General features: G+C 38.5%; 1 protein-coding gene and 1 long non-coding RNA gene across 6 annotated transcripts in view; one reads left to right on the top strand and one right to left on the bottom strand.

The window, feature by feature from the left end:
* Positions 1-23,064, top strand: part of LOC112160026 (rho GTPase-activating protein 6) — a 118,765-nt gene that overhangs the window by 7,417 nt on the left and 88,284 nt on the right. The gene's annotated exons all lie outside the window — the stretch shown is intronic.
* LOC112160028 overlaps positions 9,689-23,064 on the bottom strand; it is a 375,093-nt gene continuing 361,717 nt past the window's right edge. For both annotated transcript variants that reach the window (XR_002921582.2, XR_002921586.2), the window contains one exon: positions 9,689-9,897. This is a non-coding gene — a long non-coding RNA (uncharacterized LOC112160028). The remainder of the gene's footprint in view (positions 9,898-23,064) is intronic.

A 23,064-nucleotide genomic window follows, 5' to 3' on the forward strand; every position in this document is an offset into this window, starting at 1 on the left:
TTTTTTTTTTTAAATACTTGCCCGTTCAAGTTAACTGGTACCTTTCATGCTCATAAACAACAAAGCAAACACCATAAAAATAAGTTTGTGTTTGACCATTTTTCCAACACTCCTGCATTTGATGACAACGATTTTGTGGAGTTTGATGAGTTGAATCAAGTGCGATAAAGCAGGGCATCATGGGCAGTGTTCCTCGAGTTCCAGGGTTGGGAAGTACTCTGGTCAAAGCATGTAAAAAATCACAAACACTAAACAGTAAATATACCAGGGTGTTATTTTCCAGTTCTACCCCGGTTGCTCTATAATGACCCAACCAACATAAAATGATGACATCAACTAAAAACCCTAATTTAAGAATCGTACGATCCAGATTGTTGTGAGACTCCAGTACTGGACATCTCACATCCCTCTTATCCTTTTTAGCAAAGTATACTGTAAAGCAAAACCTAGATTCTATGTAAATTTGGTAATAACTCATAAGAAGTTTTTGGCTTTGTCCTAACAGTTGAATCCTACAGAGATATTTTGGAAGAAACAGACCGGTGGAAGAGTCAGAAGGTATTTAAAAGGAACAAAAGATTTGCTTGAGAAAGTCCAGACACTGACGGTGTGTTCAGATTGGACACATTTGGTTAAAGTGAATCCGAGTTTGTTCCCCCCGATAATCCAGAACAAATTTTCAGTCTGAATACACCCAAGTGGACCATGGTCCGGGAACAGAAACCGCTCTCAGACCCATCTATTGAGGTGGTCTCGGTTAGGTTCCAATCGTGCTGAACTCCGGTTCACAATGACTTTCCTCTGTCTGAATAGACTATAAGTTGGAAACTGGACTAAAAGGGCCACCATAGCCAGGCATTACAGGATGTAAACAGAGTAGTGGAGCAACGATTTGACACAGCAATGTGGTTGGAAGAATGCAAGTTTATTAAAACAACTTGTGTGATACACATTGCTTCTTACACCGTTTTCCCCAAAAATCTATACGTCCTAAACAGGGGTACAGTGGAAAATCAATTTTGCGATAAATCTCAATATTTCTTTGACGATACTTGTATCAATTCAAAATGCTGACAAGACACTATTTAATATTTGTGTGAATCTTTTATTGAACTAGCTTTTTTATTTAACTAGACAATATAATTTTACATAACTTACAGGGAAATCATCTTTTAATAATTCATCAGTAGAAGCAAATTCTATCTGACTGTTTGTTGGCAGCGATGTCAGGCCGAATAACTCTAAATATCATGGGGATAAACTCTGAAAAAAGATCCCCCACCAAGTTGTGTAGAGATTTCTTGGGGGGTAATAATTGTCCCGCATGTTTTTGTTGTGAATCTAAGGAGCGTAGGGATCTGACACAGGTCATGGCTCAGAGCCAGGAGTTTTTTATCCCCCTTTTTCATCCCAGTGGTGGTGTGTGGCAACAAGCGTTATGAACAAACACTTAAAGCCCGTAAGCTACCAATAAGCAAATAAAACCGGTTTTCTATAACCCTGAAATGAAATCTAAACTGGTCAAATATCCCGTCAAATATCTGAACAGCTCTATTGTAAATGTAAGTCAAAACAGACAAAAAAGGCTTTAGTGTGAAATGTAGATTCTTCAAATGCTGACAAGCTGTAGGAAACACAAAGGTTTGAACTTGTGAACCTACCTGCCATCCATTTAGCCTTTCCTCCTTCATATCCTCCCTATGTTCCCTTAAAATGATGAAGCTGCGTTGGAGGAGCAAGGCCTTGATGGGACGAAATCTTTGGAATGCTCTCTGCAAGCGCGCACACACCAGCACGAAAAGCTAATAATAATCGGCCAACCTTAAGGGTTTCAAGGCCAAAACTTGGACGGCTTTAGCGAATCTGTCAAATTCTTGAGCGGTGAAGGTTTCGGCACGTATCACTGAAAGAGCTTGGAGCGGCGTAATCCTGATGGAGAGACGGGTGAATGCGGGATGTCATCGCGGTCTCGCTAAAGCATTGTGATGAAAATGGTTGGTTTTTTTTGGCCCCAGTGAAGACACGTTCCAGTAAAAGTCAGACTCTCTCGAATGTCCTCGATGAAAATGGTGTTTGACGACAGTTATTTAAATGTTGGTATTTTGTTTTACTTTGGCTGGATTTCCTGCATCCGCCCGTTGGGTTCTCCATCTGGAGGCAGCTCTGGACGCACATGAGGGGATCTGTAGAGGATTGTAGTTTGATTACGCTGTTTATTAGGTTTATTAGGCCTGCTTGTAGACATGACTGAAATGGACAGGAAGCTTTTTGGTATTCAACAGAGCTAAGAAAACAAACCTCAGAAATGTTTGTCACGCTCCTTTCTTTCCACAACTTCTGTTCTGTTTTATACGGCACGAGTGATCAAATTTATTAGATTTTAGTTTCTGGAAGGAACAGCTGGTTTAGATTTTTTCTTAATATGATATATACTGCAGATTATTCATTTGGAGCTTAAAACACAGCTTTTATTTTTCTGATTGGCTCCAACTGAATGATAGTAGATAAACATGATAATAGTTGTGTTTTTATTTTAAATTAGACCATTTATACATTTTTGGTTGGTAAAACAGTTTTGTGAGAACACAACAAAGTCACAACCTAAAACCTTATTTATGTTGTGGAACAATGTCAATAATTAGTTCAGGAAAAAAACCTAATTAATTTAGATTAAGACTCTTTACCACAGATGTAGTTCCTAATGGGCCTTAATTTATTCGTGACCCTCCCGGGGTCGGTCATCAAAAAAGAACGTCAAACAAAATGTACAAGGAATGTTTCTGTTGTCGGCACACCAGGAAACACAAGTCAACTAGCTTTATATCATGTTGTAATATCACACATTTATCAAAAATAATTTAAATCTAATTCAAAATAGTGGTTTTATTCCTTTTCAAATCTGCTTTTACTTAGACTTCAGTGAATAAAAGTTCATAATAATACATATCACATATGATAATTTTATACCTACTTTATAAGATATGATGTTATTTATGTTAATGTTGTTTATCATATATAAACACCCACACACATATATATATACACATATTATATATGTATGTTTATATATGAATATACATGAATATACATATGCCTATATATATATATATATATATATATATATATATATATATATGGTATAACTATAGGGCTGTTGTGTTTCTGGCTTCACAACTCGTGTTCACGCGTAACTATGCAAGTTTTTAGGTTCCTTTTTGTGGCTCTACTTACAAAATGTGCAACCATGAATTGTGCGGTTTAATGTTAGACTTAGACCAATCAGGGGCTCAGATTTGGTATTGATGTATGGATGTGTCCCTGTATTTCGCCAAAGTGGCAACCATTAGAAAATAGATCATGAAGAAGAAATTAATAAGAAAGTGGAATTCCACAAACCCTGGGAATTGTCTCGGCCACCTAAAAACCTAACGCACTTTTGCGAGTTATCTATTGTATATATGTATATGTGTGTGTGTATATATATATATATATATATATATATATATATATATATATATATATATATATATATATATGGGTCTGGGTCGTGACCGAAAGAACGAGATCCCGACTACAAGCGGCTGAAATTAGTTTTCTTCGCAGGGTGGCTGGGCGCTCCCTTAGAGATAGGGTGAGGAGCTCAGTCACCCGGAGGGAGCTCGGAGTAGAGCCGCTTCTCCTCCGCATCGAGAGGAGCCAGTTGAGGTGGTTCGGGCATCTGGTCCGGATGCCTCCTGGACGCCTCCCTGGTGAGGTGTTCCGGGCATGTCCCACTGGGCGGAGGCCCCGGGGAAGACCCAGGACACGCTGGAGAGACTATGTTTCTCGGCTTGCCTGGGAACGCCTTGGAGTCCCCCCAGAGGAGCTGGAGGAAGTGGCCGGGGAGAGGGAAGTCTGGGCATCTTTGCTTAGACTGCTGCCCCCGCGACCCGGTCCCGGATGAAGCGGAGGAAGATGGATGGATGGATATATATATATATATATACATATATATATATATATATATATATGTATATATATACAGTATATATACAATGCATAAGTCGCGAAAGTGCCAGCCATTTGAAAATAGATCATGAAGGAGAAATTGATAAAAAACCATCCCTGGGAATTGTCTGGGCAACCAGGTGCTTGTGAGCCCCATCGCCAGGATCCAGGGCGGGGGGCCTCAGTGATGCCAATTGGGGCGATGTAACAGAGTCCTGATCATTGTGGCTTGTTGAGGGGGCTCTGAACCGCTTTTTGTCTGCCTTGTCACCTTAAGGTGCTTACACACCGGCCGCATCAACTCATGTTTAAGCAGACACTTTCAATGAAAAGTCTATGCAAATGCTTGTAGACCCAAATTTCAGGCTTCTGTGTCTGGAACGCTCTTTAGTGATCTCTTTTTCACGCTTAAGCGTGGCAACGCGGCACTGTGTCCAACCATTGATTCAAATTTGATAGTAATGTGGGGGTAGAGTCTGCTTAAAAACACAGAGTTGCTAAAGAGAAATTAACATTTGCCAGCCGGAGTTATATGACAGCAAGACAAAGCTTTATCCCATTGTAGGTGGTGGACAAGTGCTAATAAACAGTAAAAACACAAAAGAAGAAGAAGAATCCCCTCCTTGTTTATCTGGTGATGGTCTGGTGTGAACACCACCGGGTGGATAGGCGTAAATAAAGCTGTGCATAGAGCGTTCTAGAACTTACCACATGCGGCCGGTGTGAATACAGCATAAGATCTGTATTTCATGGGAGACCCTACCCTGGTGAAAAAAAAGCCACAAAGACCTTAGCTCCGGGGATCATTCAACCTCTCAACCCCCTCCAGCAGGTTAAGGTGGCGGTTGAGGTGGCTTGGGCATCTAGTCCAGATGCCTCCTAGACGCCTCCCTGAGGAGGTGTTCAGGGTATACCCAACTGTGTGGAGGCTCCGGGGAAGACCCAGGACAAGCTGGCCTGGGAATGCCTTGGGATCTCCCCAGAGGAGCTGGAGAAAGTGACTGGGAGAGGGAAATCTGGGAATCTATGTTTGGACTACTACCCCTCCTGTGACCCATCCCAGATGAGCGGAAGGAGATGGATGGACGGACCTACAATAGCTACAATCTTTGCAGATGTGGTTTGATGAAACAAATACTATGATGGTAGGGGTAAAATGTCGTTTTAGGTTTACTTTACAAATGTTTGTGGAATCACGCAAGAAACATTTTTATCAAGTTGCAGCTCCTTCTACTACTACTACTATACCCATTGAGTCTCATTGTTTACCTGCTTCTCTGTGTCTCATCTATGTAGTAGTACCTCATATTTTGGCAGTGAAAAACCCGTCTCACGTGCAGCTTAGGTCCCTGAAGCCCTGACGTAAACTGTTGCTGTGAAGGACCCAAACACTATGTGAAACTAAAGTTTGATGCCTTGCCTCATTTGAGCGCTGAAACCCGATCCCTCGCGGGGTAAGTTTTTTTTTTTTGGACATGTTTCCATGATACGCTGCTGAAAAGAACCATATGAAACAGTGGGGTTCGGCGCTTGTTTTGGTTCAAGAATCTTACGTCTCCTTTGGGATGTTTTCTCAACAATGGAGAGAAAGAGAGCAGTCTGAAATAGAGACGGCTGAAAAGTAAACATTCATTTCTGCTGTCAGGACCCGTCTGTTGAAGATTAAGCCGCGTCTTCAGCTGAGAGAGCTGCAGGCTTGAGTTACTATTTGTGTGGATAAATGAACTCAACTTTTATGGGAGATAATCCAGATGCATTTGGATGATCAAATTGTTGGGCTTTCTATTAGGAGGGTAAAAACATCCCTCCCTTCTGCGTTTTTCCGTTCTGATCCGACGTCCCTAATGGCCTTTCTAATGCAGTTTGTCATGAGTCAGAAGGAAAGCATTGATAAGATTCCCCCTCCATTTGCTGTCAGGATTACAGCTTCCCATTTATGTTGTCATCCCAATTGGTGCATAAACTCTGGTAAGACGATAGTCTCACTGGGGGAAAATGTGTTTCAAAACACTTTGTCTAATCTTGGAACTGTTACAGAAAGGCAGACACCGACCAAATGTCGTAGAAATCGGCAGAGACTCTTGGGTTCTTACAGCCAAAACCCTCCATCATGGTTTCATAAACTGGCGATCGTGAAAACAACTGTTTACGATTTGAGCTGGTTCCTGAGAGCTCTATGTGTTCCAGAAAACTCCTGGGAGAATTTACCTCACTGAGTTTTAATCCATCCTTACTAGAAATATAAACACACAAATGAGTTACAGGATTAACCCTTCATCACCAGAGCTTTAGCTCTAGTGTTCTTTGAATTATCGTCATTCTTTGAATGTTTGGATTCTGAAGTGGAGAAAAGCAACTTTGCACTGAAATGCAACATGTTGAATTGCGTAATTGATCATAGAGTTACGGTAGTTCAAAGATCTTGTGTTATTTGTCGTCATCTTTGACAATAATACTAGAGTATGTAAAATAAAATCACATATAAGTCGCACCCCTGACCAAACTAGGGAGAAAACTGCGACTTATACTCCAGAAAATATGGTAAGTTAGTTGTTCTACCTTGGCTTAGAGGCACCTACAGAGTTGTACATTTTGGTAGAGGTAGTATGATGATAAGATGCATCTCCGTGACTTGGTGGCAACCTCGATCCAAGGAAATCTTGAAATTAGAACATGAAACCAGTCGTAAAGTTTAAGGCAGGTTTGCCCAATCATGGTCCTCAAGATCTACCCCTCGTCGCCCTTCTTGTTACTGATTACCTAAATCAGGTGTGTTCAGTCAATTAGATTGGAGAGACACCTGAGTCAGGTAATCAGCAGTCCAGACAGAGTTCTAAACAGAAAGGATGGTAGATCTTAAGGACCAGAATTAGGCTGCCCTGGTCTATAAGGCTTCAGCTTTTCCTGCAAAGGGACGACTTCTAATGACAAAAGTTGGGCGTTTCAGGGACATTGTCCAGTATTTTAAGTGGAAGAGACGGAACGGCCCGCCAACAGGTCCACAACTGTGAGATCTACTAGATCTTGACCTGTCATTTGTTAGAAGAATCAGCGAAATTGACAAGTTATTTTTGTGCACTTAAAATATTCTTAATTTCTAAGAAAATTCTTAAAATATTTTGCACTGCAAATTATGCAAGTCCAGTATCAAAACCTTCAGCATGTTAAGGACATTAATGATACAGGTTTTTAAGGATAAATTTGAGTTTAGCAAATATTTTAGCAACATGCTAACGTTTTTGGCTAATTTGGCATTTAAGGAGTTTTTTTGGGCTACTATGGAGTTTAGCATTATTTTAGCAACGTGCTAGCTTTTTTTGGATTTAATTAGATTTTTTTGGGGGGGCTACTTTGGAGTTAAGATAATATTTTAGCAATGTTTAAGCTTTTTCGGCCAATTTGGCATCTACTGAAGCTGTTTGGGCTAATTTTGAGTTTAGTCAATATTTTTACAACATTCTTACGTTTTTGGCTTATTTGGCATCTAATGAGGTTTTTTGGGGCTACTACGGAGTAAAGCTAGAAATTTAGCAACATGGTAGCTTTTTGGGTAATTTGGCATTTACTGGGATTTTTTAGGCTAATTTGGAGTTAAGCTCATGATTTAGGAACATGTTCACTTTTTAGGCTAATTTGGCATTTACTGAGGTTTTTTTGGGCTAATTTGGAGTTAAGATAATATTTTACCAAACATGCTAACGTTTTTGGCAAATTTGGTATCTACTGAGGATTTTGGACTACTATGGAGTTCAGCTAGTATTTGAGCAACATGCTAACGTTTTTGGCTAATTTGGCATCTAATGAGGTTTTTTTGGGCTACTATGGAGTTTAGCTTGTATTTTAGCTACGTACTAGCTTTTTTTGCATTTAATGAGATTTTTTGGAGTTAAGCTAATATTTTAGCAACGTGTAAGCTTTTCGGCCAATTTGGCATCTACTGAAGCTTTTTGGGCTAATATTGAGTTTAGTCAATATTTTAACAACATTCTTACGTTTTTGGCTTTATTTGGCATCTAATGAGGTTTTTTGGGCTACTATGGAGTAAAGCTAGAAATTTAGCAACGGGCTAACTTTTTTGGGTAATTTGGCATTTACTGGGATTTTTTAGGCTAATTTGGAGTTAAGCTAATGACTTAGCAACATGTTATTTTTTTGGGGGGCTAATTTGGAGTTAGGATAGTATTTTATCAAACATCCTAACGTTTATGGCCAATTTGGTATCTACTCAGGTTTTTGGGCTACTATGGAGTCCAGCTAGTATTTTAGCAACATGTTAGCTTTTTTGGCTAATTTGGCATTTACTGGGATTTTTTGGCTAATTTGGAGTTAAGATAGTATTTTACTGAACATGCTAACGTTTTTGGCCAATTTGGTATCTACTGAGGTTTTTGGGGAACTATGGAGTTCAGCTAGTATTTTAGCAACATGCTAGTTTTTTTTGGCTAATTTGGCATTTACTGAGGTTTTTTTGGGCTAATTTAGAGTTAAGATAATATTTTACCAAACATGCTAACGTTTTTGGCAAATTTGGTATCTACTGAGGATTTTGGACTACTATGGAGTTCAGCTAGTATTTGAGCAACATGCTAACGTTTTTGGCTAATTTGGCATCTAATGAGGTTTTTTTGGGGTGCTATGGAGTTTAGCTTGTATTTTTGACAATGTGCTAGCTTTTTTTGCATTTAATGAGATTTTTTTGGAGTTAAGCTAATATTTTAGCAATGTGTAAGCTTTTTTGGCCAATTTGGCATCTACTGAAGCTGTTTGGGCTAATTTTGAGTTTAGTCAATATTTTATATTTTAACAACATTCTTACGATTTTGGCTTATTTGGCATCTAATGAGTTTTTTTGGGCTACTATGGAGTAAAGCTAGAAATTTATCAACGGGCTAACTTTTTTGGGTAATTTGGCATTTACTGGGATTTTTTAGGCTAATTTGGAGTTAAGCTAATGATTTAGCAACATGTTAACTTTTTTGGCTAATTTAGCATTTACTGAGGTTTTTTGGGCTAATTTGAAGTTAAGATAGTATTTTAGCAACATGTTAGCTTTTTTGGCTAATTTGGCATCTACTGAGATTTTTTTTGGGCTAATTTGGACTTGAGTTAACATTTTAGCAATGTTCTAGCTTTTTTGGTCTTTTTTTGTCATGTAAATACATTTATTTAGCATTTTCAGGCAACAGCTTCAGCAACTTCAGTGACCACATTCAGTAAAAAGCAGTCACACTAGCAATATCGCAGATAATGCAACTTTTCTAGTTCTGTATTACTATTAGTGAATTGATTACATCCGCCAGCAGTGTTTTGAGCTACTAGATAATAGTTAAAATGAAACGTCAAAAGAAAAAGATTTTGTTGTAAAGCAAATAAAAACAATGAAAAGAACACCTTTCTCTTTTATTTGGGTTTGATCACTTTTATGATCAGAATCATGATCTTGATTTGTGGTCATAAATCGTCGGTCCATTCCTTCTAATTGCTTTGACGAAGTCGATGCTACAGATACTTACATTTCTTCTATATTTAGTACACAGTTCCTCAACATTTATTTCATACAGAAGCGGCAAATAGAAAATATGTAGGGCATGTTTTCAGGAAAAACATTTTTCTTTCATATCCTGTCCTGTCAAGGAAAAATGAGCCCAAAGGAAGAAGTTTGGTTTTTCAGTTTTAATCAAATACTGGTTGATTTGTGGGATTTTTTTTTTTTTTTAGTTCAACCAACATAGCTTATCTTTTTCTCACCCCATTTATATCATTTTGTCAGTATGTTGTAGCGGTATGTCCAGTAGAGCATTGACCTCGGTGTCATCGCTCCCTTCTGCCGTCCGATGCCAGGGTTCATTCAGCTGTGTGGTAACAGGGAAGCTCTCGTGTTACTTTTCACCTTCATTCAGCATCTGTTGGCTAAATAAATCAAAGATTAAATAAGCTACAGGTTTGTGCATTCTGTTTTCTGCACTCCATCGTGTGTGTGTGTGTGTGCCAACAGTAGGAAAGGGTCATTTTACGGAATTATTTATTTGGAATTCCAGCTACATACCAATTCCCCGGGGCGAGCTACTGACCGAGTGACCTCCAGCTTCTTCTGCTTTGTGTCTCTTTGGTCTTTTGCTCCATTCCTAGCTTTGTTTTGCTTTCACTGCCTCTTCCTTTCACCTAATATGATGGTATTTGCGGATTTTGTTTAGTGTTTTTTTCAGTGTAACTCAAACAATAATTCACAACTAGGCTTATTGTCTTATGTAAAGCTTTCATTTAGGCTCAAAATGAAATAAAAAAGTTGACCAACTTCTTTCTAAAGAAGCAGATAAAGGTTTTCTGAAAGCAGTTTTTATAAGAAAAAACAATTAAAAACAAATCTGATCAATAAAACTATCAAGGAAAACAGCTAATAGCTGAAAAATAAGCAATTTTTAGGGGGCGGAGTTAGCCATCAGTACTGTGCAGCTAACCCCACCTACTAGAAATTGGTGCTTTAATTAAGAAGTAACACCATTGACTGGATATGAGTCAATGGTGGACTAAGTACGTTCCAAACAGGAAGTACCTGCTAGCCCCAAAAAGCCAAAATCGAAAAGTCAATGTAGACGTGCGTAAATATGCATTTAAGTGCCAGTTTATACGACAGTTTTTAGGCTCTACATAAATAACACGCGGCCATTGAACGCACATTGAAAGTTAAACCAATTGGACTTGGACCAATCAGTGACTTGGATTTGATAGTGATGTCATACCTTTTAATTCACAGAAGAAGGAGATGAAATAGTAGATGGAGGAGAAATAAATTATTACGATTTTTTTTTGTCCGGAATTATATGACACAAAGTTTTACAAATATCAGAATAGAGCTGTGAAAGAAAAAGTCTGGAGAAAGATTCATGAGATTAGCACCACTTTGGCACATTTTGCGCCAAACCTCTTCCAACTGTAAGTGGCACACATGCACTACTAAACAATAGAAAAAGAGGAAGAAGCCCCTCCCTGATTGTCCAATGTGAACATAATAGTCTAAACAAGCGTTCAAGAACGCCATTTTTCTCAAAATAACCATTGCTACCTATTTTAAACATATTTTGACAGTTAAAATTTTCTTGCTATTTTTTCTCCGTAGTGCAAGTTATTCAAGTTGGCCTATCAGATGCCTCAATAAAAGTACATGTACGTGGAATGTGCGACGGATTTTGTGCCGTCCTCCTTCAAGTGGTAGGGGAGTGAACTGTCAACGAGCCCACACCTGATTGGCGAGAATAGTTGCCATAGAAACGGTGACTCATAGACGGTCAGAAGCTTTGTTTACAGTGAGCGGTCTCGTCCAGTATATTGAGCATTTCCATTGTAGAATCCCGTCCCTATGAGACCACCTGTAATGGGTGCCCATGGACTGCCACCTTGACGTGGTTGGGGGGCTTGCGTGTCTGGAGGACCTGGATAGCTATGCTGGCTGGAGCTTTATGCTCCTGGAAGGGTCTCCCATGCCAGACAGATTGAAGGGTCGAGGTCAGACTAAGAGCAGTCCACTGGCCTTCCAGGTTGGGGGTTTGGCACAGGGCTAACCACCCGGTCCTATAAAACCCAACATGGTTACGGAAACATTGTAGAATGGACTCATTAAACAGTACTACCCTGTACCTCTCGAGGGACTCATCAGTTTTAGGTCTATAGAAAAATAGAACAGAACGGTTGGGGCGGAGCATAACATTTCTGTTATACACAATGTACCAGAAGTAAAGCAAGAAAAAGAGAAGCTGTTGGATGACCTCTATTGTTAATGCTTTTTTAGTCATCGCACAACAATGACACACTAACGGTCTACACCAAAACAAACTGCTCAGTGGAAGCGAGACTTCCTGAAATGACTGCTCCATGTGGTACTACTTCTACCGTACTTAGTGGAAATGAGGCTCAAGTCTACGCGATAAAGTTTATGGTGTGCATAGTACTAATGACTTCTTGATTCTTTTGTTGTTAGACATGCGATTTATATTTTACATACTTACGACATTGTATTTTGTAGATGTTGCATTTATTGTTCTATAAGTGTTTATGCAGTTTGTCAGGGGGTGCTGATGTAGTGTTTTTTTCATGGCCATGTGTGCGTTCAGTTATTCTTCTGATGTGTGGTAATGTAACACATTGTCCTGGCGCACAGCGGGGGGGCGGAGTGACTTGTCAAAGCTTGACGAATGACTTCGCCTCAGTGACAATCAGCTGTTTTTGTGCAAGTCATACTCGATCTGATAACAAAAGAGCCAAAAGAGTTATTAGTTCACTAAGTTGTTATATGGTCAGATCTAGAACGGCCTAACTGGGTGTGTTCCAACAAATGACATGTACACCTTTCCCTTCTATTTTTGGAAAAATAATACGTTTGAAAACATCGATTCAGTTTTATTTATATAGCCCAATATCACAAAAGAATTGCCTCATTGGCCTTAATGCCAAGACGAGCCAGAGGCGTGGTCCAAGGCCAAGAACTGTAAAGAGGAACAACACGTGAATCCCACTGCACCAAACAGAAGCACAGAGAACTAAATATAATAAATAATAAAGAACATTACTAAGATGGTGACAGCCACAGAGCTAAGAATAAGCTCAGTGCATGTCAACGTGTCAACATGAACACATGGTTTGTCCATCGTATAAATAATCTATAGGAAGGCTGTACACTCATAAATGTTTTACAGAAAAGAAAAGCGTTTTTGGAAAAGTGTTGCTTAAACAGACCATTCCAGAGGTTCAAAAATCAGAAATGTTGGTCTTGAAAAAGTTCTGTTTTGTTTTGCTTTCATCTTAGATGAATCAAAAACTCCAACAATCCATCTGGATTCATCTCTTTGATCTAACAGCTGCTCATTTGAAGATGATATTACCCCAAAACAAGCTTATATAAACTATCTATGAAGCTACTTTAAGGTTTTTTGTTCACCTACAACTTCAAACAATACTTTTATGACCTTCAAAACCTTTAATTCCATATATTATGAAAATAAATCACACAAACTCTACACGCTTCTTTCTCTCACTCGAACAGCCAAAGAAAAAACAGAACGGGACGGGCGATCGAGACTGGAGCGGTGCGGCTATAAATAGCGAGCAGCTCAGCGCAGGAATTGGTCGGCGCGCTCATGTTGCAGGTGTAGAGAGAGGCCTGAGAGCTGTGGGAATGTTTTAAATATAGAACTGCTCTGCCAAAAGAAATGAATGATGTGTTGGTAAGTTAGTTTAATGTAACTGATAAATGTTGATCTTTTGGTTTTAACTTAATGAAGCTGATTTGAATAAATTAGTAAAAGCTGGATCTTGGTATCTTTGTTCCCCCTAGTGGACAATAGTATGAACCTTCAGTTTTTTAACAATTTCAATCATAAAATAACACCTAATACTGACAGTAGATGTTTAAGTTTAGTTAATGTTTTTTTAAGGACCATTTAAATGAAATTATTTGCAATTAGTTTTGTCAAAACTTTCTTCAAAATATCTTATTTAAATAAAATTAGAGTCAGTTGTTGGTCGTCACACTTATATTCATCTACATGAAGGTCTGATGCTTTCATTTAATGATAAAAAAACATGTTTTGATGCATCAAATGTTCTTTATTTTGTCATTTTCTTGTCTTAAATGTGAGCTTAGAAATTTCAAAGACTGCAAGCTTAAAGATTTTTTTAACAATAGTTTGCAAACAAGAAACTTGGCTTCCCAATATTTTTTGAAATCCAAAGATTTGATGAGTTTTAATAAAATAAATTCAGAGTATAGGCATTAGAAACCAGCCCTCTTTTTGTCTTGAATTTTTCCCCAATTATTTTTGAGTTTAATGAAGAATGGAAGTAGATGAATTAGATAAAATGTATTTTTAAAGAAAGTCAAAATATCATTCACTTATTAGTTATACTTGCAAAGATTTCAAGTAATTTTAGAAACAAATGAACTGACAAAAAAATAGAACTGATTTTTGTAGGCAAAAATATCAGTTGTAACAAAGTGTTTATTCAAAGTTTGTAAGCTTAGATATTTCAAATATGTTTTTGGCTATAAGTTAAATGAAAAATACCTCAAAATTAAGAAGGATTTTAGCAGGGATAGTATTGATATAAGTGAGAATTTCTCCTGTCACGTCTTTATATCACTTAATTTTGGGCTATTTGCTTTACAGAGCATTTGGTACACAAGTCTACAAGTTAAAGATTTTTTTAAATGAATATTTTAACTCTTACCAACAGAGCAGGAATTTAGTTAACTTAGGCTTTCACTCTTTCATTGGCTAATTTTGACCCGTTGGTCCAAAGGTGTCCAAAACAATAGTTCGTACAGTTCCAATAACCACCATTTTTAAAATTCGGACTCATAAAGTTGGTGTTTTACATGTGTATTTTAATTGAAAAAACTGTTTAATACATTTCTAACCAGAAGGAATGCAGGTTTTTAAGGTTTAACCTGAGCCGTCGCCATCTAAATAACACATGTTTTTTGACACACTGGAAATCTTCAACCGACTAGAAATCAGCGGATTTTGACGCGGAGGAGATACTCTGCATATCAGCTTTGTGCCGACATGCAACGCTGCTTTTCTCCGCGTCAGAATCTGCTGATTTCCCTGGGTTTACATAGGTGTTGCATATCAGGGCTTCTTTTCTCTGCTTCAGAATTCGCTGGAATCCCGTTAAGTGCATAAATGGTTGAAGGTAGTCCAAAGATTGTCAACCCTGTAGCTAAAGCTTCGGTGTTGAAGGGTTCAAAGACGGGACAAAATGCAACAAATTATACTGCTGTAGTAAAATGTCATTTCTGAAAGACAAACAAGTTTTCATGATGGTAACTTCTTCTACACATTCTGCAAATTGACTTCCAAATTATGCTATGGTCCTCCTGGACGCCTGCCTGGGTAGGTGGTCAGGCCATGACCCAATAAGCGGAGCCCCCGGAAAAGACCCAGGACATGCTAGAGATTATCTCAGGGTTACCTCAAAAGGTGGGGAAAGTGGCTGGAGGAGAGGGAAGTCTGGGTATCTTTTCTCAAACTATGGCCCCCACGGGCCAATTCCAGATGAGTGGAAGAAATTCGATGAATCGAGGCAAATACATTCTGGTCTACTTGTTTAGTCTTTGATATTTTGGACGACACAAGTAAGTAAAAACAAAAACTTCAAAGTTCCGGTTCCTTTCAGACTTTTTTCTGTTCTTGGTAAAGATGCTGCAGGCGGTCCTAGCATTAGCTTTGCAAGTTTGGGGACTAATAAGTCTTCAAAATAGATGTTGCTGCTGTCCTTAGATTTGAATATATCTTAGCCAGAAATATTTATGCTGTATTTATTATTGTGTCTCTATGGTTACTTGCAAAGGAATCAAGAAATCAAGACATTGATGAAATTGTTTGTTGTGAATGTAAACAGACTCATGAACACGCCATACCAAGATTAGTTACTATTGTAGTAGGGTCATTCCATTATTTTGTGTGTTGACCATTGACTGTATAAGAGAACTGGACCGGGTGAGCGTTTCCAGTTCCAGCAAAATGAAGTCAGTTCAGTCACTATTTTTTCATCACACAGATGTTGTCTTGTTGCAACAAGTAAGTTTTTGTCTGAAGTGGTCAGAGTCACCGTTTCTATAGCAACCACTTTCGCCAATCAGGAGTGAGCTTGTTGGAAGGCCACACCCCTACCGATCGAAAGGGGGCTACACAAAATCTGTTTTAAATGTTGTACTGCTTTTATTGATTGTATAGTTTATAACACCAATAACTCGTGTTTCAGAAAAAAAAATTGAAAAAAAGAGCAAATGTTGAATATTTCTACACATAAAACGACTAATAGCTGTTTATTTCTCTATTGAAGGATTTTAAGTTCTTGGAGCCAGCGAGTACTTCCTGTTTGGAACGTTAGGGGGGAGGGGTCACTCGGTCCAGTTCTCCATATATAGGGATGAGCCAAAATATCCATAGTCCTGAGATTGATTCTCAGTGGGTTTTCGCCAAGTATTGATCTTTCATCTTCATTTGATTTTCGTCGTCCTTTGGTGAGACGTTCCTTCAGAGGTAGATAGGGGGCGCACGTTTCAATTGAACATTGAATTTAACTTTTTTTCTGTTGTTTATAAAAATTTTGCACAAAGTAGTGACTTCTGTTTGTTTACTATTAACACTGGATTTTACAGATAATTACAATTCAATTGGTGTCAACAACATAATATTACTGATTTCAGCAATGTTGCACAAAAGTGTCTATTTTTTTGTTTCACAAAATAAGACACAAGTAGTTTATTATGGTTGTGTTCAAGCTAAAAAATAAATGGGGATATATTTCTTCTAAAATTTTTTTTTTAAATATATTAGAGATGACTAATCATTGCAGTATCGCGATATCATTGATATCGCGAACCATGCATCGCATCGTATAAGGTACCCAGTGATTCCAAGGGTAAACGTTTGCAAAAATAGCAAACTAAGCTCCACTTAGTAGCAATTTAACACCTATTTTGAATCAAATTTGATTACATCAGATGGATATTCAAATCTTAAAAGTTAGAACAAGTGAGTCTTAAGGTAGACCTAAAAAAGTTGGCAAAGCATGAATGTGATTGAAGGCAGAAAAGCACTCCATGTGAGGAGGTATTTACCCAGCAGAGGGAAGCAGTAAGCTTCTGCTAAAGCCGTCAGTGATGTGGACCGTCATCCGTTCTCTCCGACTGTTTTTGTTTGGCTCACAAACACATGCACTCGGGTGATTCATCACGGTAACATGTGGGTGGGCTTCAGCCGTGTACAGCTGCACACATCTGTCTTCCTGCGTCCAAAAAAACATCTCATCAGCAGATAGCAGCTGCACTCTCACTGTGTTTTTCTATGCCCCCCCCCGCCACTTCATTCGCCACATGGATTTCAACCTCCAGAAGATAAATATTGGACCTGCTGTGGGTTCCAGAGGGTCCTCAAACTGCTGAGGTCACCCCAAATCCGGCAGGACTCACACCTACAGCGAAGTCCAATAAAGTCTTCTTGTAAATGTGGGCACGCATTTGCGTTCCGCCACCGATGGTGCTCATACGCACTATCTCGATGGTAAAGTGTTTGTACGAGTTCACGGAGAGCGTCACTTCCAAGCAATGATCCTGTCCTCTCCTGCAGCTAAGCTTCCCAGAATGTCCGTCAGAGCCAGCATCCTTTCCTGCACTCTCAAACTGTTGTATCTACTTAAATAATCCTCGTAAATCTGTACGAACCATGGAGGATTCACTGTTCCTTAATGCCAGGTATCAAACGGTAGCAGTCGTGGGAAAAAATAAAATAAAAAAAGACTCTTTTTACGTGTTCAGCAGCTACGACTAAAGTCTGTTTGTACTAAACAGAAGAGGATACGGGCGGCTGATATGGATGAACACAATTCATCTTTTAATATCCCACCCTGTTATTGTCTGTAACATTAGAGTTTATGCTTCTAAATCCTGTGAAGAATAAATAATACCCCAAAAATAAAGGAAAACAGATTTATTTTTCTTTTTTTAATTGATAAATAAGCAGATTGATGAGAAAAGGAACAAAAAAATCTGCCAGAGAAGGAAAAAAAGAGGCAAGTAGAAGGAAAGTTTTCAAAATGGTAGAAAAAAAGTTGATAAGTACAGTTTTTTTTTGTTTTCATTGTAGTAGAAAGAAGTCTAAAAATGTGAGAATTAGGGCTGGATAACCTTTCAAAATAAAGGTTTTACAGGTTTTTTTGGGGGAAATGTTTAATTTTTTACAGTATTCATTGATTTTCTACCCCTCCCCCAATGTGTTCAGTGATATGCTACCCCTCCCCCAATGTGTTCAGTGATATGCTACCCCTCCCCCAATGAGATGGCACTAGAAAAGATTTTAGAATCCTGACGTAACCTTGAGTAATTTGGGAATTTTTAGCTTTTTTCCCACTTTGCAGTCAATTTTTGTGGCAGTGCTTCACATCTATTATTACGTTCATTCCCGGCTTCTAAATATTTTTCCTTATATTACACAATAATCTGAAACGGTAAAAGAAAAAACCTCAATTCTGAGTGTTAAATTGCTGTTTTTTCACAACAGAAATCACACAAATTGAGATCAAACTGTTTCTTAAATGTTATATAACAGTGATCAAAAGTGTAGAGACGAAATAAAAATGTATAAATAAATAAAATACCAACCAAAAGTATGTAAAAACTATGTGGAAAAACTCTATTCTATACGAAGTTTCAAGGTTTTATCACAATAATCCGTCATTTTCAAAGCTAAAATCTTCTCGAAATTTTAACAAAAAAATTTGAATAAAAGCTATACTTATGTAGTTTTATTTAACATCTTGAACGCTTTACATCGTCTTTGTTATCAGTAAAGACACCTTTTAAAGTTTTTAAGTCTATAACTTTTGTTTTTCTTGCATTTTAAGTCTGTATGACTTAAGTTTTGTTTATTGTGTTGACATTTGTTACAAAAATTCTATTCTTTTTATTTTTTGATGCGCTGACCGTCAAAATTAAATCAGAGGTCCCCAACCCTAGCGATGCGGTATTGGACGTGGTACCAGATCTGATACTGGACTCTGAACTGCCACCAGATTAGGGTACCAGTACCAGGCCAGGGTTAGGGCATCGATAATGGTCCGGTCTACATCCCGGTACTAGTCCAGTACTAGTCCATGTCCCGAGAGTTGGGGACCCTTGATCAGTGTATGTATTTTCTCCCTGACTGTGGCCCAGTACCAAGCAGCCCTCGGATCGGTACCAGATAGTGCCTTGGAGGTTGGGGACAGCCGTTATCTCAAAAAACAAGAAGTAGGGGACACCCAAAACGTCAAAGAGTGACGTTAAGTGGGCCCGAATCAATATGTCCATATATCACAAGTTGAGAGTAAGAATGTGTTGGTTGGTGCCAAAACAAAAGCAATAGAACAAAAAGAACAATTAATGGAGAATCAAAGAGAAGCCAAGGAAAATATGCAGGAAAACCACCACAGTTGGTTCCAACCATAGTGACGAAAGAACTAGAAGATATAAGAGGTTGCAACTCATACCAAATAGCAATGATTACAACTTTTGTTGGTCATTACAAGCTAGGTCCTGGAAAATTTGTGAGCAAACAGGATTCATTTGGCGACTTTAATTTCACTTTAACCCTTGTGCTACCCTAGCTATGTTGACGTTGGGGGTGGGGTCATCTGGACCCCATAAGACCGTGCACATCACTGGTGGGAGACATAAAATCCTGTCCACCTTCATTCACATTTGTCATGGGATGATAACACGTCAATGTAAGGCTTGGGTCATTTGGACCCCTTAAGATAGCACAAGGGTTAAAACTTAGTCTCATGCACCAGTGCAGGGGCTTGGACCCATACAAGGACTGGGTATGGTTGGGTTGTCTGGCCCATGGAGAGTCGTAGAGAGGAGCGGCTTCATTCAGCCACCTCAAGGGACATTATTGTTGAACGTACCATTGTCATATGCGGGGTAAATGTATATGGACATATCTGTAAGGATAATGGAAGTCACACGCAGTCATGACGTATGGGGGATGCTGTCCTACACTCCAGTAGTAGTAGTAGGGTGAGAGTACTGGCAGTATACCACTAACGCTACACATAGGACATCTGTTGGATGCCCACACAGATTATAATCTGACACTCGTGAACAGTGCATAGGGTTTGGTGGGATTTAACACAATTTGTAAAACATGCCTGAATGTCACATACTTTACCTTTATTGACCCTTGCTTCTTGTAGAAGTGTTCGCTAGGACCTGTTGCACGCACTATGACCATAGACAAAATGTGCATGAGCATTTTTGCACAGCGACCTTACAGATTGGTCTATGACCATCACATTTATTGACAGCTACCATTATACCCTTTTAGTACAATTTTTTTGCCTGCAGACAGTCCGTATCCCCCCATAACTGGAGTTGTGACGCAGACATTAGAGCCACCAGGGTTCAATCAAGTCAGAAACGTCTCAGGGAGAACTTTGAACCACTCTCTAGTCTCTTAACTGCCACGCTACAGTCCAATGAAAGAGAATTAATGTCCAACTCAATCCAAGAACGGTGAGTTCTCAGTGAGACTGTCTGTGAAGTACGTCTTAATTTGGAATAACCGCAGGTTTTATCACGTTAGAAGACGCTAACGTCTAAGTGTGGAAAAGGAAGACAAGAGTCTAAGAAAAAGGAGGAAGGGAGATTAAAAAAACAAAAAAAGGAATAACACCTGGCTTGCATTAGCTCTGGCTAGCGGGGAGGCAGTGTGTTAATGGAGATTTAATAACCCCTGAAAAGACTTACTGCAGTCATAGAGAGTGCGTGTTTTTCTATGCGTTCAAATGTATTTTTAACTTTTTTTTCCCAGTGAAATTATGAAATCTTTCCTTTTTTTTTTTTGTTTTTTGGGACTGTGAAGACACTGAAAGGCCGCTCCGCTGGGCAGTCGTAACCAAATGGATATTTAGATGTGGTTCCCGTGTTTACAGGGAGAGTTGAGGATCTACATCAGAGTGGTGGCTTAAACCCTACACTCTGTTCACGGTATCCTTCCTCCAAAATGAAAAACATCAACCTCTCTGCCTACATGTGGGGTTTTGTCATGTCATCAAGGAGCTAGCGATCACCCAAATGTTTGGTTCTCGTTACACTTCCTGGACAGCGCTTGGAGTTGCGTCATCGAGCGCTCTGGCGTCGTTCGATGCATTTTTCAAGGACTTCCTCATGTGAAGGGGCCCGCGGACTCTTCCTCCTTCTGAACCGGTGGAGGCTCTCCGCTGTCTGTTGCCACGGCAACAGCACAAGTGATGTAAACATTTCTGCCGTCCGGCTGCGCGAGCCAGAACAAAGAAGGCATCTTGCTCAAGCATAAGTGTGGAGAAACGCTGACGCAGTCGATGCAAGTTCTGCACGATGGGAAAAAAAAATATATAAAAAATCAAGCAATAAAAATGCTAAAAATGAGAAGAACCATGTCAGTTATTGCATCTAAAAAAGTAATTTCTGCAGGTTTTAGATGCAGAAATAATAGGCAATCAAAAAAAAGAAAATGACAAAGAAGAAAAACTTTAAATTACTAATTTTTGTAGATGTTTCATATTATTTGACAAGGCAAAAAAAGTGTATTTTATATAGCACAATTCATACTCCTAATAATTAAAACTAGTAGTGTTTGGGTTCAAGATATTTTTTTTTTTGCCTTTTTTGTGTTTTTTTGTTTTAAATAAATCATGGGGGATGATTACAATACAAAACATTCTGGTCACAATTCGGTTCCATAGAATCCATCCAAATTGCCAATTTTAACAGCTTTTATATCCATTTAATTAAGAAAAAAGAATCAATTGATGTCTGTGATTTTTTTTTTTTTTTTGAGAAACTCATTTTTGACCATTTTTCTGAGCCAATTTAAAACAAAAAAATATTGTGTGTCTTTGACATTTATATTGGGTTGTATGGGCCTAGTAATTTGGTTTTCGTTTCCTGTTAATTAATTTGATTACGGTCAGGCAAAGTTTGTCCAGTTGGTTTATTAAATTAGTTAGTTTTCTATCCGACTCTTCCTGCTCTGAAACCTTTGACATCTACGGTATAAATATAACATGGATTAGCTTTTACTTTTTATTTTTTTTTTAAGATTTTTTTGGTCAAACAAAAGCAAAATCACAAGTGTTTTGGGAAATCATGAAAAACCAGTCATTTCTGTATAGGTTCAAATGACCCCAACCAGCAGAATACTAAAAGATTCTGGAAGTTCGAGTGCAGCCATTGAGGGAGTTCATCTCAACACTCGGCCGCATTCCAGAGACAGAAACAGGGATGGGATGAATCTATCAACCCCCACCTCCCGTCCTCCCTCCACTTCTTCTTCTTCTTCTTTTTCTTTTTCTTGCGCCTCCACCCAAACACCCACACACACACCCACACACACACTGAAAGGTCTGCCTGCTGAATCTCATGTCAAACCACATGACATTACTGTCTGGGAAATTGGAAATCTCCTGAGACCGTGGTGGGTTTGAGTGCGTAGGCGTGTGTTTGGACAGAAATTTAGGAGTTTATGCTTTCCTTCTGACTATTGATACTTCACTGATCAAATCCAAATCAGACAAAGTAAATATTTAAACAAACTGGGACTTGTTTACGAGTAAAGGATACTAAAAAAAATATGATGATAAATGGAAGGAAACTCTAATTTTAAGTGTTTTTTTTATTATTATGATAACAAAACTTGGCTTATTAGGTTAGTGAGGCTTTTTGTGATTCATACCAACACTGTCAATTGTCTATGATGTGTACTTTAGTGCATCACAATGACACACCGCCTGTGGCAGAGCCAGAATGGACAGCAGGCTGGTCACTGGTAGCATATTGCATCACTTACTCTGTTGATATTATTAGGCCTTTCCCTGAAGGAGAAGACTCCAAGAGGTGGAGGAGTTGTTGTCTGCCGTTGCTGTGGCAGCAGATGAGTTCAGAGAGCAGAACTGTTTCCAGATGAAGTCACCTCAAAATGACCGATTCCAGCTAGTGGAATCCCCCTGTTCTGGACCAGCCCGTCTCTAATCACTCACAAGTTAAGCATGTTTCAACTGGATAATAAATCAGAAATATTGTAAATAAAATCCATATTAAAAACAGAAAGGTTGTGTTTCTTTAATTAGTTAAGTAAAATAAGATTTTAGAGGATTGTGTTGTTGTGATTAATCATGCTTAATCACAATGCTTTACCAGATAAAATTCTTCTGTACAAGATGGTACTGGACTATGACTCAAATAGTCCACTTTTTGTGAAAAAGGGATGTAAACCACAAAAATAGCAAGAATACAGAACTACAAACCGATTGAATATTTAATTCTTTTGTAAGTGACGGTGGTATAAGCGTGTATGTGTTCTAACAGACGCTGCGGAAGCCTAAACCGCCAAGTTAAAGTGAAGGACTATTTGTGTTAATACATATTAACAAGTTAATTGTTTTTGATTAATCGCGTGTGTTAACGCGTTAATGTTCACAGCCCTAATGTATATATATATGTATATATACATTACATATATATATATATATATATATATATATATATATATATATATA

The sequence above is a fragment of the Oryzias melastigma genome, linkage group LG2, assembly GCF_002922805.2.
Source record: "Oryzias melastigma strain HK-1 linkage group LG2, ASM292280v2, whole genome shotgun sequence".
NCBI lineage: Eukaryota > Metazoa > Chordata > Actinopteri > Beloniformes > Adrianichthyidae > Oryzias > Oryzias melastigma.